Source organism: Octopus sinensis, linkage group LG1 (assembly GCF_006345805.1).
Source record: "Octopus sinensis linkage group LG1, ASM634580v1, whole genome shotgun sequence".
Lineage (NCBI taxonomy): Eukaryota > Metazoa > Mollusca > Cephalopoda > Octopoda > Octopodidae > Octopus > Octopus sinensis.
In genome coordinates, this window is record NC_042997.1 from 196865163 (window position 1) to 196881370 (window position 16208).

The following is a 16208-nucleotide window of genomic DNA, read 5'->3' on the forward strand; positions in this document are numbered from 1 at the left end:
TAAATTAAGTACCTGTTGCATACTCTGGTCAATTTAATCGACTGGCCCCGTCACCCCAAAATTTCGGGTCTTGTGCCTAGAGTAGAAAATAATTTAACGGATCTGCTAACTCTGCTTTGCTCGCTCCAACTTCACATATTGCTGCGCAAGTAAATATTCACGTATTTATATTTACATCTAATACATTAAGAATTAATGTAATTTCGAAGACGCAAATATGGTTGTTGGTGAATAAGCTAGTTTTGCCATCATGTAGTGTCGGGTTCAGTCTCACAGTACGGAATTTTTGGCAAGTGTCTCCAAGTATAGCGCAGAATCGACCAATTCCTTGTGAATAAATTTGGTAGACAAAAACTGTGTGAAAACTAATTGTATGTGTCGGTTCTTTTTCCCCCTCAACATCGCTTGGTAAAGTGCGTTGGTTTCAGCAAAAGACACCAGTAGAAATAATTACCAGGCTTTAAAGAATTGTTCGACTAAAACCCTTCAAGCGCGGTGGCCCAGTGTGACCGCTGTCCAATAATTGAAGCAAGTCAAAGATATACTTGGCACATTTTAAAGAAATTGCCAAACTGCATACGTAACTGAACTGTAGTTTTCAAAGTAACAACTACGCGTCTTTTCAAACAAGAATTTATACGAAATACAATGAAAAGCACTTTCCGCTACCTCAACTTCAATCACTAACGATCATTTAGTTTTCGATTAATCTAGTTCGTTATTTTCACTGCTAATGAGCAACCTTCGTTTCGTAAAGGTATACTAGACGTAATTAGTGTTATCTATTGTAATTAGGTCGTTAATTAGGGCTGTTCGATATTTCCAGTTGAAAATCCTTTATCTGTAAAGATGTTTTACTCATTTGTACAAACCATATGTTAAATTCTGTAGTTTAATTAGAAATATAATTTTGGGCTACTTTAAAAAAACAAAACAAAACAAAACAAATTCTGGTTATCGATGAATATATTTCGTTTTGGTATTGGTTTGGCGAGATTCCTTGATGTGAACACGTAAGTTGAAACGATTTGTTTTTTGTAGAAGTGTCATCTATACCGCTAAGAATCAAATACCCTAACCACAAATCTATGTCCCTTCATAATCTGTATATACTGAAGAGAATCGATTAAGCTAATAATATCCAGAAATAAAGCAACGATTATAATTCACAATATCTTAAATACTTTAATTTCAAAACTTACCTTAGATTTGTTTTTGTTTTCAAATGTATAATTTCAGTATTTCGAAATCAATATCGGCACCTGTGAACAGAAAATAATAAAATATACGTTGAGTTGATTTGATAGGATAGTATAGTATAGTATAGTATAGTATATTATGTGTGTATATATATATATATATATATATATATATATATACACAAATTGATCAAAATAAAAACATGATGCGAAGGATTCAGCGGTACATATGTTTCGGGCCTTTATTAGACAGATTTATAACAATGCATGTTATAAATCTGTCTAATAAAGGCCCGAAACATATGTACCGCTGAATCCTTCGCATCATGTTTTTATTTTGATCAATTTACTCCACCACCTACACCACCAAACGGTATACACAGGTGCTTATAATTATCAAGTACTCACCCCGAATTTCTATATATATACACATACATGTTTGTGTGTGCAATTCATGATGTATGAAACATTTAAATTATATATATCGCGTCTTGTAACGTAATTGTGAGTGGAAGCACTCCGTCGGTTACGACGACGAGGGTTCCGGTTGATCCGAATCAACGGAACAGCCTGCTCGTGAAATTAACGTGTAAGTGGCTGAGCACTCCACAGACACGTGTACCCTTAACGTAGTTCTCGGGGATATTCAGCGTGACACAGACAAGGCCAGCCCTTTGAAATACAGGTACAACAGAAACAGGAAGTAAGAGTCAGAGAAAGTTGTGGTGAAAGAGTACAGCAGGGATCACCACCATCCCTGCCGGAGCTTCGTGGAACTTTAGGTGTTTTCGCTCAATAAACACTCACAATGCCCGGTCTGGGAATCGAAACCGCGATCCTACGACCGCGAGTCCGCTGCCCTAACCACTGGGCCATTGCGCCTCCTGTAACGTAATTAATTCGCTATAAACAGAGGTTAAATAGCAAGTAATATGGAAACACTTGGATTTACAGATAATTTCCTTAGTGTGTATTGTATTGAAGTGAAAGAGGTGAATACGAAAATAAAAACCTGTTGTTCTGCGACTGCAAATATAGAGCAGAAGGAAGTTCAAGAAATGGACTGAGTTAATTTTCTGCAATTTTCGGCAAGAGAGACCGATTTAGTCAGTACTAAACTTACAAAGAATAAGTCCTGGGGTCGATTTGCTCGACTAAAGGCGGTGCTCCAGCATGGCCGGAGTCAAATGACTGGAACAAATAAAAGAAAAAAAAATATGCAGTTCGTTCGCTGCGCTACCAATTATGCTACCTCACCTGCCTTAGTTTCATGACAATAATAACGCTTTCTACTATAGGCACAATGCCTGAAATTTTGCGGGAAGGGCTAGTTGTTTACATCGACCCAAGTCCGTAACTGGTATTTAATTTATTGAATCCAAAGGTAAAGTCGACCTCGGTGGAATTTGAACTCAGAACGTAGCGACGGGCGAAATACCACTAAGCATCTCTGCCAGCATGCTAACGATTCTGCCAGCTCACCTTTCTTGGTTTCCTGACAATAATTACGTATATGGTAAATTTGAATGCAGAGAGAAGATCTGTATTTTAACATTTTGGTAAAACCCTTCTTCGAAGGCTTCGAAACGAGGTCTACACAAGAAAGGAGGAAAATATGCCATTTTTCTTATTCTATTAATTTTAATTCTTTTTGTTGTATGTAGACTATCCATCATCGATTTTTATTTTCTTTCTCACGTTTTTAATCAATTTTAGTTTCAAATTTTGGAACAAAGCCAGCAGTTTTCGGGAGTGAGCAAGTCTATTATAACGACTCCAGTGATCAACAGGTACTTATTTTATCGACCCCACGAAGGGTCGAAAAGCAAATTTGATCTCGGCAGAATTTGAACACTGAACGTAAAGACGGACAAAATGCTGTTGAGGAATTCCTTTGGCGTGCTGGCGATTCTGTCAGCTCACCACCTGACTGACTTCAAATTTTGGTACAAGGACAACAATTTCTCGGGGTGGGGGGCGTGGGTGAATCGATTACATCGACCTTAGTGTTCAACTGGTATTTAATTTATAGATTCCGAAGTGAAGACAAGCGAAGTGACCTCAGCATAATCTGAACTTAGAACGTAAAAAAAAAAGAACGCAATGTTAAGCAGTTTTCCCCACCGTACTAACGATTCTGCCAGCCAACAGCCTGGCCTTTAATTGATATTAATGATTATATACAACTTTAAATATAAATTTGTTTATTTTCAACGATGGGTAAACTAAAACTGGAAAGTAAACAGTTGCTGACGTCTGTTTTAAACGAGATAAACTTGTGGAGATTTACAAAGCCATATTGTACAAATCACCTTAGAAATTGAATTTGATATTTATCAGATCGTCAGGTTTATTCAATATCAAATAATTTACAAGCATTAAGCTTGAAAGATGTCAGTATGTATTTGTCTTAGTTTACATCAAGAAATATAATTTAAATAAACGTTTAAATTAAATCATAGCAACGAACTGTTAGCAAGTTCGTGCACTTCTGAGCCGAGATAGCGAAGAAACGATCTCACAATCTGACCTATTATAATATCAGAAGGTAGAATCCAACCATTCGCCTATAAGAAGAATTAACCCTTTGCTTGGCCTGTGTGTCACTTGTAACGATAAACGTAAAAACGTCGCCCTTTACAAGCCTAGCCAGGCTCATGGACCCGGTTTCCCGGTTTCTGTGGCGTATGTGTGTCCCCCCACCCAGCTGGACAGGACGCCGGTCCATGGCAGCGTTACTCAAGAAACAGGAAGAGAGAGTGAGAGAAAGTTGTGGCGAAAGAGTATAACAGAGATCGTCACCACCCTCTGCCGGAGCCTCGTGGAACTTTTAGGTGTTTTCGCTCAATAAACACACACAACGCCCGGCCTTGGAATCGAAACCGCGACCCTCCGAGCGCGAGTCCTCTGCCCTAACCACTGGGCCATTGCGCCTCCACGTCACTTGTAATACACAGGACATATTTCTCTGGATTCCATGCATCGTATATGATACAATTTTTGCCAACCACCAGAGTAACTTGGAACTAAAAAAAGGAAAACCTAATTCTACTCAGAACGTAGGAAGCAAGAATGGAGCAAAAGTCTGAAAATCAGCATGTACATTCAGAACAAACTTATGAAAATTCCTTGGATAGGCAAAGAGTTAAGAATAAACAAACACGTTAAAGATTTACTGTGTTAACAATGTTACTACTTGAGATGTATTGTGATATACCAGCTAATTAACCAAAGAGTATAACAAAAGTCACTCGCGTTAGACAAATGTTGGATCTTTTCGGTTTGAACGGCAGTTTTTTCTAGCGGTGTCATATGAAATTGTCACCCATAATTATGACCCTAGTATCGATCTGTTGCATTTCAATCTGATTTCGGGTTAGGGTTAGGGGTGGGGGGAAGGGTATCTTTTTTTCTTCTTAAATGTAAATAAACCCGATCTGTTTCTTAAACGAGGAACATATTCATACGGCACAGAATGTTTTGACCTCAATAGACGTCACTGATTGGTTGAAATAGCAGAAATTGAAGAAAAATAAACAAGAAACATCTTACAAACTATAGAATTTTCTCAATAAAGCCAAGAGAAAAAGATGTTTTATAAACACATTCTACCAGTATACGAAGTTTAAAAGTGTTTAGTTACGTGGAAATTATTTTAAAAAACTGCCGTTCAAACCGAAAAGATCCCAAATGTTAGATACACACATATTAGATATTTGATAGATTTTGGCTATCATTGCACCATACATCCTAAACTGGATGGTTCTTGGAAATATTCTTCTAATACTTCGTTATTACATAGCATCTTCAGAGCAAATATTTCCATCTTGAGCCCAAGGACAGCAAGTTCAAGGAGCGAGGGCGGCAAGTCGATTACATAGAAAGTAGTACTTCAATGAAATTTTATTTTAACGGTACGAAAGGATGAAAGGCAAATTGAACCTCGGAACACGAAGAGTGGAAAGAATTACAACTTGTTTACGGCCATATCACTTTGAAAACACCGGTTCTCATTTGATCACCGAAGTTAAGCAACGTCGAACCTAGTTAGAACTTAGATGGGTGACCGCTTGGGAAACCTAGGTGCTGTAAACGTCTTTCTATCCTAGGCGCAGAAGTGGCTTTGTGATAGATTTTGAGATAGATTTTGGCTATCATTGCACCATACATCCTAAACTGGCATTCCATCGGTTACGACATGTGTGTTCCAGTTGATGCGACAAACGGAACGGCCTGCTAGTGAAATTAACTGCAAGTCGCCGAGGGTTCCACAAACATGAGTACCCTTAATGAAATTAAGGTTTCAGATAGAAAAAGTCTGGGCATATTTGACCTTGGTGGGTGTCTAAATCAAAAGATGAGTTACTAAATTCTGTAAGGCACTTCGTCCGACCATCTACAGAATGAGTTAATCTACCACTCAGCTGATTAGCTTGTTTCTGTGTTATTTACTACGTTACTATCATTACTTGTAGACATAACTGTAGAGACAGGAAATTTGCTTTGAAATCACGTGGCTATGTGTTCAGGCCTATAGAGTGGCACCTTGTGTAAGGGTCATCTACTATAACCCCGAGTGAGCAATGCCGTGTGAGCGAATTTGAGATATGAAATCCTCTGAGAAGCCATCGTATATGCATGTGTGTGTACGTAGATGTTTGTGCGTGTATGTGTATGTGTGTCTTTTAGTTTGTCAGTTCTCCACAACTGGACAACCGGTAATGTTTTCTTTACATCCCTGCTGTTTAGCGGCTCCGCAGAAGAGACCGACATAATAAGTAGACTAAAAAACAAAACAAAACAAAGCCATATACTGGGGTGGGGGCGATTAGCTCATCTAAACCATTCAAGGCGGTGCTCTAGCATGGCCGCAGTTGACTGATTGAAACAAATAAAAGGTTACTATGTATAAATATATGAATAACATTAGTACATATTTGCATTAGTACTGTAGTACTGTATGAGTAGATTAAACGCCTATGTTTGCTTTCGCCCACAAATCTACACGTATCAAATACCATATGCATTGAATATCATATGAATGAAAATTTCATATTCGTTGTATCATAAATGGTGGATGTATTGTATTATTGCCATTGTTATGATATGCTTTTACATCTACTATTTTGGTGCATACGTTTCGATATGTTTATATTGAAGAGCTTAATATTTCTCTGCGTATATCCTTAGGGATTTTGATGAATATGAATATATCTTCCAACACGAAAAGAAAATAATGCATTTTAATACACAGTTCATTCTTTTGGATACCGTCTATCATATATATATGATACCCTGTTACACACACGCGCACACACACATACTTATATATATATACATCTACACAAACATGTATATAAAATAAATTCCTTTTCTTAGAATCTCACACACGCTTAAGTATGCGTATAAATGGCTAGTCAACATAGCGGAATAAATCTGTAACCGCAATGGAAAAAGTAAACCTGTTTTATGTTGCCTCGATTATGGTCAAACATCATCTGGATAGTGTGAAATAGTGTGAGACAAAGAGATACAAGTATGACTAAAATTCAACGCATGCAAAATCAAGATTAACTATCCCTGCCTGAAAAACAATAACACATTCAAAATTATATGTGATAAACGAAGAACAAGAATAAAAATCGTCCCAGGCTGACATTTTCAGTTACGGTCTTATCCATTTCATATAGAGTGATTAATTACACGTTTGCTTTCTGTGAGTGAAATTCGGACTAAAAGATACACATATATATCATGAAGTATATTTGCTACTTAAATATGGCTAACCGTTAAGGATGGATAATACTGTAGCTTGTAGCCCAAGGAGGACACCCCCACTCCCAGCTGGCTATTGATACTTTCTGTGCCCTATCAGCCTTTGTAAAGGGAAGCCAGTCTGACGTGATACACACAGACACGAGTTTCTGGGTATTGACCCGTCATCAGCAGAAACTCGTGTTCGTGTGTAATACGTTAGGTTGGAGATGGGAAGGATGGCTTCCCTTTGCAAATACTGATAGGGCACAGAAAGTGTGTCAATAGCTAGCTGTATGAGGTGTCCTCCAGGGGCCACAAACTATAGTAGCATCCTATTTCCGTTGTACATGTACTTCGAAGAGCAAGCGTTGTCTCACTCTGTGTCACGCTGAATCTCCCCGAGAACTACGTTAAAGGTACACATGTCTGTAGAGTGCTCAGCCACTTCCACGATAATTTCACGAGCAGGATGCTCCGTCGATCGGATCAATTGAAACCCATGTCGTTCTACTAAATATTTTGACTGACCTTTCACTTGAATTTCAAATTAACTACTCATAAAAACAAAACTATACATTGGTACGCGTATGTGTGTGTGTATGCGCGTGTGTATAGATAGAAATGTATACAGATAGATTGATGTGTACATACGAATATAGCTATGTATACTCTTTTATTCTTTTACTTGTTTCAGTCACAAGGCTTTGGTCGGGCCGAGGCTATAGAAGAATACACTTCCCCAAGTCCATTCAGTGGGATTGAACCCGGAACCATGTGGTTGGTAAGCAAACTACTTGCCACACAGCCACTCCTACGCCATAGGTATGAATGTATATATTTACGCATATATTTAGGTATGTATGTATATATATATGTGTGTGTGTGTTTCCATACATACATAAACATACATTGTGTTTATTAAATGATACACACACATATGTATATATATGACTGTATATGAGAGTTTGTTGAAAGCAACGCAGTTTCCAGCATATGTCTTCTAATAATATATATATACACATTCTGTTTTACTCATTCAAATAACTATCATATACATCCACTGTCTTTTCTCCTTTCTGTAAATGTACTACGCTTCTCTATATTTACGTTAGTAAGTGTACAGTGTATGTAAGTGTGCGTGTATGTGTGTGAGAGAGAGACAGAAAGCGCGCAGGTGATGTGTAGTAAATATGTACAATCGTGTATGCGTACGCATATGTGTGTGTGCGATCCACTATGCCTGACCCACGCGTCACTTCATTATACGTCTCATGTTTCATTCTAATCAATACTTCGAGAGAAAAATAGTAGTTGACGAAGGCAGAAATGAGTCATCAAGCAGTCGAGAGTGAGTAGCAATGCAAGTAATTCTCTCAACATGCAATCAATAATGGCACTGTTGGAATAGTTCCAGAGCCTGAACGCGAAAAACTGTTCTTTAATCGCCTTAATCTGGCGTACATTATAGGAATGCTAAACTGCACATACGTAAAGATTAGTTACATACATATACAAACACATGCGCGCTCACAGATATGTCAAATGGCAATGGTGCATGCGAAGCGAGGAATAGGTGACAGTCGAAAAGACAAACAGGAAGCGACGCATTTACAATACATATATTCAAGCGTGTACGCAGGATTTTGCCCTTGTGTCTGTTGGTGTGTGTGTGAGCGTGTTTGTGCTTTTGTATGGATGTATATATATCCACATCTATATATGTCTGACTGCTTGCCTGTCTGTCAACCTCTCCATTTATCTATCTGTCTATCTATCTATCTCTGTCTGTCTATCTATGTATCTACCTAACTGTTTATCTATCTATCTGTCAAACTATCTATCTATCTATGTATCTACCTAACTGTTTATCTATCTATCTGTCAAACTATCTATCTATCTATCTATCTATCTATCTATCTATCTATCTATCTATCTATCTATCTATCTATCTATCTATCTATCTATCTAACTATCTATCTGTCTAACTATCTATCAATCTATCTGTCTAACTATCTATCCATCTGTCTGTCTAACTATCTATCCATCTGTCTGTCTAACTATCTATCCATCTGTTTGTCTAACTATCTATCCATCTGTTTGTCTGTCTGTCTATCTATCTGCTAATGCATGTATAAATACACACACACACGCACAGACAAACATATATGTGTATAAATGCAAGTATATGCATATCAATATGAGCGAATATATGAATTTACACACGCCTACGCGCACACACACACACACACATATAAATATACGTATGTCTCTGTCTGTCTCTGTCTCTGTGTATATATATATATACACACACACACACACACACACACACACACACCTTTGAGACTATGTGAGCATTCTGTTTGCGTTTGAATTGAAGACAATAATTATATATACGTGAGTGTATGTGTGTGTATACCAATATACATACTTACATGCATACGCACACGTATATATACATATATACATATATATATGTGTCTGCGTGTGTGTGTCTGTGTATACATATATACGAAACTACCAGACGCGCGCACACACACATATATACATAAATATTCTTTCATAAGTAGGAGTGGACAAAGCAACGTATATGTAGAACAACAACAATAACATAGCACAACACAACTTCCTAAATTATAGAAACCGACTTTGCTTCCAGTCATGGTACATGTTTCGTTTGGTGGCGATTAGTATTGACTTCAAATGAAAAGTGTAAACAAACTCATGATTCCAGAAGTCGCCAATCTGATACGCCATTAGTGAAAACTGTTTGATAATGTCATTAGTATATATATATATATATATATATATATATAACTCAGATATACACATATACTAATACGCCCCCTCACACACACAGGTATATATATATATATATATATATATATATATATATATACGTGGGTGTGTGTCTGTGCGTATATACATACTTATACAAGCACACAAATACATACACATATACAATATACACACGCATAAATATGCACACATACGCACACACATAAGTACATCCATATATGTGTGGGTATATATATGTATATGTATATATATATATATAATCATGAATATATATATATATATTTGTAAACATATATATACAGTCAGACATACATATACCATATGCATACAATATCATCATATATATATATATATATATATATATATATATATATATATATATATATAACGGGAAGCTTTATGAAAATAAACAAAAGACGAAGGCAGGTGGAATACAAACAAACAATTGTATAAGTATATATATATATAGATATACATACATACATATATATATATGTATTTATGAATTATCTACACCAGTATGTATACATATAGTAGACACCCACATTTTTTCACATATACACACGCTTTCAGATACACACACTGTTATCCATATAATGTTTGTGTTTCGATATTTACATATGCATATATACACACGCACATATATCTGTATGCATATGTGCACACAAACACACACACACACATGCACACATCCAAACACACCCAACGCTATTGTTGCAGAAAGGAAGGGGAATCTTTCACTCCTAGCTGCTGCGGAATTTTCGTTTATAATATTAATAATCTTGTTACTAAATAAATAAATAAATGCCATTCATCCATTTTATCTTTGCTTCTCTTTTCTCTTTTCTTTCTGTTTTTTTTTCTACCTCGGGTGAATATATCTGATCGGAACACCTGAGGTAAATGCCATTACAAAGACATCAAACAGTCGCCTGCATTTATAATACCTGACCGAATTAAATGCGCATCGACACGAAATCATTTACCTTCATTTGCATTTTCATAAAAGCTTTCCGGACATATGTTCACTTAGGTACGCGTGCGGTGCTTTGGAAGTTTGGCATGTGTAGGATCAATCACAAAGTACGGTTATCTCCGACGCAATCTGTAATGCTTGTTTGCTTAAATGTTCATTCTTTAATTGTTGCGGTTTAGTGTTGATATTTGATCGTGTGTGTGTATTTGTTCCTCCCCAACGTCGCTTGACAGCCGATGCTGGTGTGTTTACGTCCCCGTCACTTAGCGGTTCGGCAAGAGAGGAGGCCGATAGAGTAAGTACTACGCTTACAAAGAATAAGTCCTGGGGTCGATTTGCTCGACTAAAGGCGGTGCTCCAGCATGGCCGCAGTGAAATGGCTGAAAAAAAATAAAAGAAAAAAGAATGCAGTTTGTTCGATGCGTTACCAGCTATGCCACCTCACCTGTCTTAGTTTTCTGACGATAATAACCCTTTCTACTCTAGGCACGATACCTGAAATTTTGCGGGAGAGGGCTAGTTGTTTACATCGTCCTTCCTGTTTTAATTTTTGCTTGTTTTTCTCTCAACATCGCTTGACAACCGGTTTTGGTTTGTTTACGCCCCTGTAACTTAGCGGTTCGGTAAAGGAGAACCGTTATTTTATACATGGGCAACGGCCTGAAGAATTTATAGACGAAGGAATCGAACCCTAGCACTTACATCATTTTTTGGAAACCTGGCTCTTATTTTATCTGTCAAGTTTTGCCGAACCGCTAAGTCTCGAAGACGTAAACACATCATCATAGGTTGTGAAGCGGGGGCGATAGACGAGCACATAACCCCCCCACCACCACCACCACCACACACACACACACACATACATCCTGGTTATTGAACTGGTGAAATTGTTGTATGCCGAAGACCGGAAATCACGGACCGTGAATAGGCCTTGCTCTTCTAACAACGAAGGGTATGGTATACGTCATTAGCTGTTTTAGTTGTGAAGCTTTCCGGTTAGGAGTCAGCCATGTTTAAATATCATTCCAAATCTCGTTTTCGACTGGCTGGCGTGATGCTGGAAATAACTTTGAGCAGTAATGATAACGGTAATTATTACCACAATACAATGTGTGTGTGTGTGTGTGTGTGTGTTTGTGTACAATGAGCGTCTTCCAGTTTCCTTCTGCCAAATGCACTCAGAAGTCTTTGGTCGGCCCGAGGATATAGCAAGGTGGTACTGAACCCAGATCATGTGGTTGGGAAGCAAGCTTTTTTACCACAGACTCACACCTGCACATATAAGCCACGCCTGCGCCTACGGATTTATATATTGATGGAAAACAACTCTGTACAGTTGGTGAACTTTATTAGTCCTCCTCAGTAAAGCTATACTTCATAGGACTTGCTCAAGTATGGATGAAAGAATTGCAAACAATATGTACAATAGTTTGTAAGTAAATGTTATAAATGAATGGAGTCCTCTGGTGGACAGTTAGAAGTAGAAAGATAATCGAAGGTGGCGAGCTGGCAGAAACGTTAGCACGCCGGGCGAAATGCTTCGCGGTGTTTCGTCTGCCGTTACGTTCTGAGTTCAAATTCCGCCGAGGTCGACTTTGCCTTTCATCATTTCGGCGTCGATAAATTAAGTACCAGTTACGCACTGGGGTCGATATAATCGACTTAATCCGTTTGTGTGTCCTTGTTTGTCCTTTCTGTGTTTAGCCCCCTGTGGGTAGTAAAGAAATAGTTATTTCGTCTGCCGTTACGTTCTGAGTTCAAATTTCGCCGAGGTCGACCTTGCCTTTCATCCTTTCGGGGTCGATTAAATAGGTACCAGTTACGCACTGGGGTAGATATAATCGACTTAATCCCTTTATCTGTCCTTATTTGTCCCCTCTATTTTTAGCCCCTTGTGGGCAATAAATAAATAAGATGGTAGATAATCATTTCTAGCGGTATTAGAAATTTGAACCCCACACCACTAGGGTAAGTTACGCAGCATTACCTTCTGTAGAAGAAACATTAGCCATGTTAACTACATTATATATATGCGTGTGAGTGTGCTACTTGCTTCATCTTCTTCTTATTTCTCCATCTTCTCTCGCACCCGTTTTCCTAATCTGCTTAATTCTCCACTCATATTTCTTCTCCCTCTTTTCGTCTTTGCTTCGTGTTTCTCATCCCTCCATCCTCCTCCATCTCCGTTTCTCCTTCCTCTTCCACTCAGCCATCCTCGGTCTTTTTATCTACTGATCTTGAAATGCCACGTATTATCTCCTGCCAATATCTGCAAATCGATCTACAATATTTATTACAAAGCTCTCCTGTGGATCACCCCAGTTTCTCTAGCTATCCAGCTTAGAGAATGATTCTTTCCTAAGGATAATCAAGGATATTGATAATCCAGCTAGCAACTGTTAAATAATGACCATTATCGCTTCTAAATAATTAAAAGTATTTAGTTAATAATGTATTGAGAGATATATAAATACCAGATCATGGAACGAGAGGATGAACTATCGGAATTCAATATTCTGATATGGGAAATGAAATGCCTAAAGACTGAAAGATCCCAAATAAATTAAATATTAAAAAGCCGTAAAATGTTGAAACCACGATGAAAAATAATACTAAAGTAACATCTTCGTTTCCTTTCCATCAGTTTGTCAGGTTATAAAACTCGTAACCAGTTTAATTTCTGAATGTTTCAAAAATTATTGAAATATTTAGAGCAGCTTCATGGTTAATAAATAATGGTCGGTGTTGAAATGGGATTAAATTGTACTCTTTACGAATGTAGTAAAGTTTCGAACTGTTGAAGAATGCAATTTTTAAACCCTAATTTTTAATGTAAAAGTTAGTATTTAACACATTTCATTTTGTTACTTTCGACCATAGGATTGCGACTCTATTGGGGCATTATTCGTCAGTGGTTTCTAGGTACATGTTTCCAGGTATATATATTTTATCACTTCTAATTGTTGTGCAGCTACGTACATATATGTATAACGTAGCTGGTCACCAGTTGCATATTTATTAACAGTTTCATTCAGCTTTAAATAAATTAAAGATTCATGGGCGCATATGGGACATTCATTTAACGAAATACAAGAAGCTCATCAGATACTGCTACTAACATATGTCGTAGGCGCCCTGAGCCAAAGATTTTATCAAACTCCAAGCGAATGTCTTTTTATATATATATATATATATATATATATATATATATATATGTGCGTGTGTGTGTGTGTGTATGTATATATATTAGAAGAAATAAGGTACTCAGAAATCTGGATGGTTTTACATTTATAGATTTTTATTAATATGTCACATGTTTTTATATATCATATATTGGCGCTTGCATCTACTTTAGTAGAATCTCCAGATTTGAATATATATATAACACAAAGAGCTTCTCCAATGTTTCAGTCAACCAAATTCATTTTAGTAATTGTATGCGAACCATAGTAGAAAATTTTCTAAGTTTGTAGCCAAAGAAATGCCACCCGTAATCACTTGGTTGTGAATCAAAATTCTAAATCACACAGCATCGCATGTTGCTTTTGGTTTCAAAATCCTTTTAATCCAAAGAAAATTCGTTCGAAAATTTGTTTGGTGCGGATGTGAAACTGTAAATAGAGGATAGAATAATATGCTCTCACAGTCACAATATTGTATGTCTTCGTATTATTTGTCTTACTTCAGATATCTATTGTCGAATTTAAATCTGTTGGAGGCAAGATTATGATTACTAATTTACCTAAATGAAAGAAAATGTCTGAGGCAAAGCCATGATTAATAATTATCTCAAATATTTTTATTATGATTTGAAAACTTTTCTTTACTTGTAAATTATCATTATAATTTCAAATTGTTTGTATCGCCTGAAGCATCTTGTCATTTTTAAATTTTGTATTTTTAACCAAAGGCTATTTTCTTTGTTTATTTCCTTCTCAATACACATTTGTAAACTTTAAGATAAATTACTATTGTATAATATATAGGATTTTATGAAGATTCTCAGTTAGAAGCTCTAAGGCAAACTAGAAAATTAGAAGCGCAGACAGAATTTCTTTATTCTAAACTACGAAGTGACAAGCAATAAGAGAGACAATGAAATAATATAAATAACTAATAACAAACACTTGACATTTAGAAGGAAAGATTAGAAAATAAGAAAGAATTTCGATATGAAAGTGAACTGTCTTGTTTATCCCATATCCTACTCATATTAGTAGGATAAAATTATTCTAATATGTCAGCGAAATGTTATTGAGAGAAAGAGAATAAAATATTCGATATGTTATTGTATACACAAAATATCATACATTTGATACGATATTGTACATATCCTATAAAATAATTTTGAGATGGTATTGTAGACACACAATATAATTTTGATATTGTACACATACCATAAAAGAATTCTGATGCAGTATTGTATAGACACAATAATATTTTGTTATGATATTTTCAACTCGAAGACTTTACTTTTGAAAACTTCAATATAAGTAAAACTAGAATATAATAGATCAAACACTGAGTGCATGGATTCAAAATTACACGTTTTAAATGATATAATATTTTAAAAGTTTAAAATATTGAATTTTGAATTCAGCATTTATTAAATTTTCTTCTAATATTTATCTGTGGTCGAAATAAAAATCCGTCTAAAGCAAATATGTAGTTTTAACATTTCATACCAGTGTGTAATTATATTGGATATGAGAATAAAACAAAATGGTAAATAATTTTCTATTTCACAAGCTACTGCTGTATACATCTGAACCATTTTAGAATTATTTCAAAAAATTTTTGAAATATGTTTATTCAACATTGTTGAGGTTTTCTGTTAGAGCAAACATGGCTAAACGTGATTGAATAAACATGATTGGGTGAAAATATAGTATTTCCTAGTTTTCTTCCTTTCTATTCACCAGTTCCATTATGCCTCACATTCAATTGCATAGAAATAGGTTCATGAATCTCAAAGAAAAATACTCAATGAAGAATATTTCCTCACTCTTTTCGCGTTCTCTTGTGGTAAGCGAAAAACTGATTCCGGATTTAAAAAACAGAAAAAAATAACAGAACCGTTAGAAATAGATATTGATAAAAAAAAAAACAGTTGAGGAGAAGATGAGAAATTTAATTGAAAAGTCAGAAAAGAGTAAGATTTCAATTCCTACCAATTTTCTTCATGTAAACTGAAAGCAATGAATATTAATGCCAACATTTTCTGACATAATACATAACATTTTCCAAGATGCTCTGACGTAAAAAATATATTAACAGCAAATCATGCAATTCTAGTAATCTTTTTATGAGCAGCCAACTGGCTTCTGTACCTGAGACTCATAAAAGGGCACCATTCGAGCGTGATCGTTACACACGTCGCTTCACTGGCACCTGTACCGGTGGCACGGTAAGAAGATTCGAGCGAGGTCGTTGCCAGTACCGCCTGACTGGCCCCCGTGCCGGTGGCACATAAAAAGCAC

General features: G+C 36.4%; 1 long non-coding RNA gene and 1 other non-coding gene across 2 annotated transcripts in view; one reads left to right on the forward strand and one right to left on the reverse strand.

The window, feature by feature from the left end:
- Window positions 1–1197: 1197 nt before the first annotated feature.
- Window positions 1198–16208, reverse strand: part of LOC118766496 — a 293006-nt gene continuing 277995 nt past the window's right edge. The window contains exon 3 of the long non-coding RNA XR_005002432.1: window positions 1198–1262. This is a non-coding gene — a long non-coding RNA (uncharacterized LOC118766496). The remainder of the gene's footprint in view (window positions 1263–16208) is intronic.
- On the forward strand, window positions 5176–5294 carry LOC115220145. The gene has a single exon (XR_003882480.1). It is a non-coding gene; the product is annotated as a 5S ribosomal RNA (ribosomal RNA).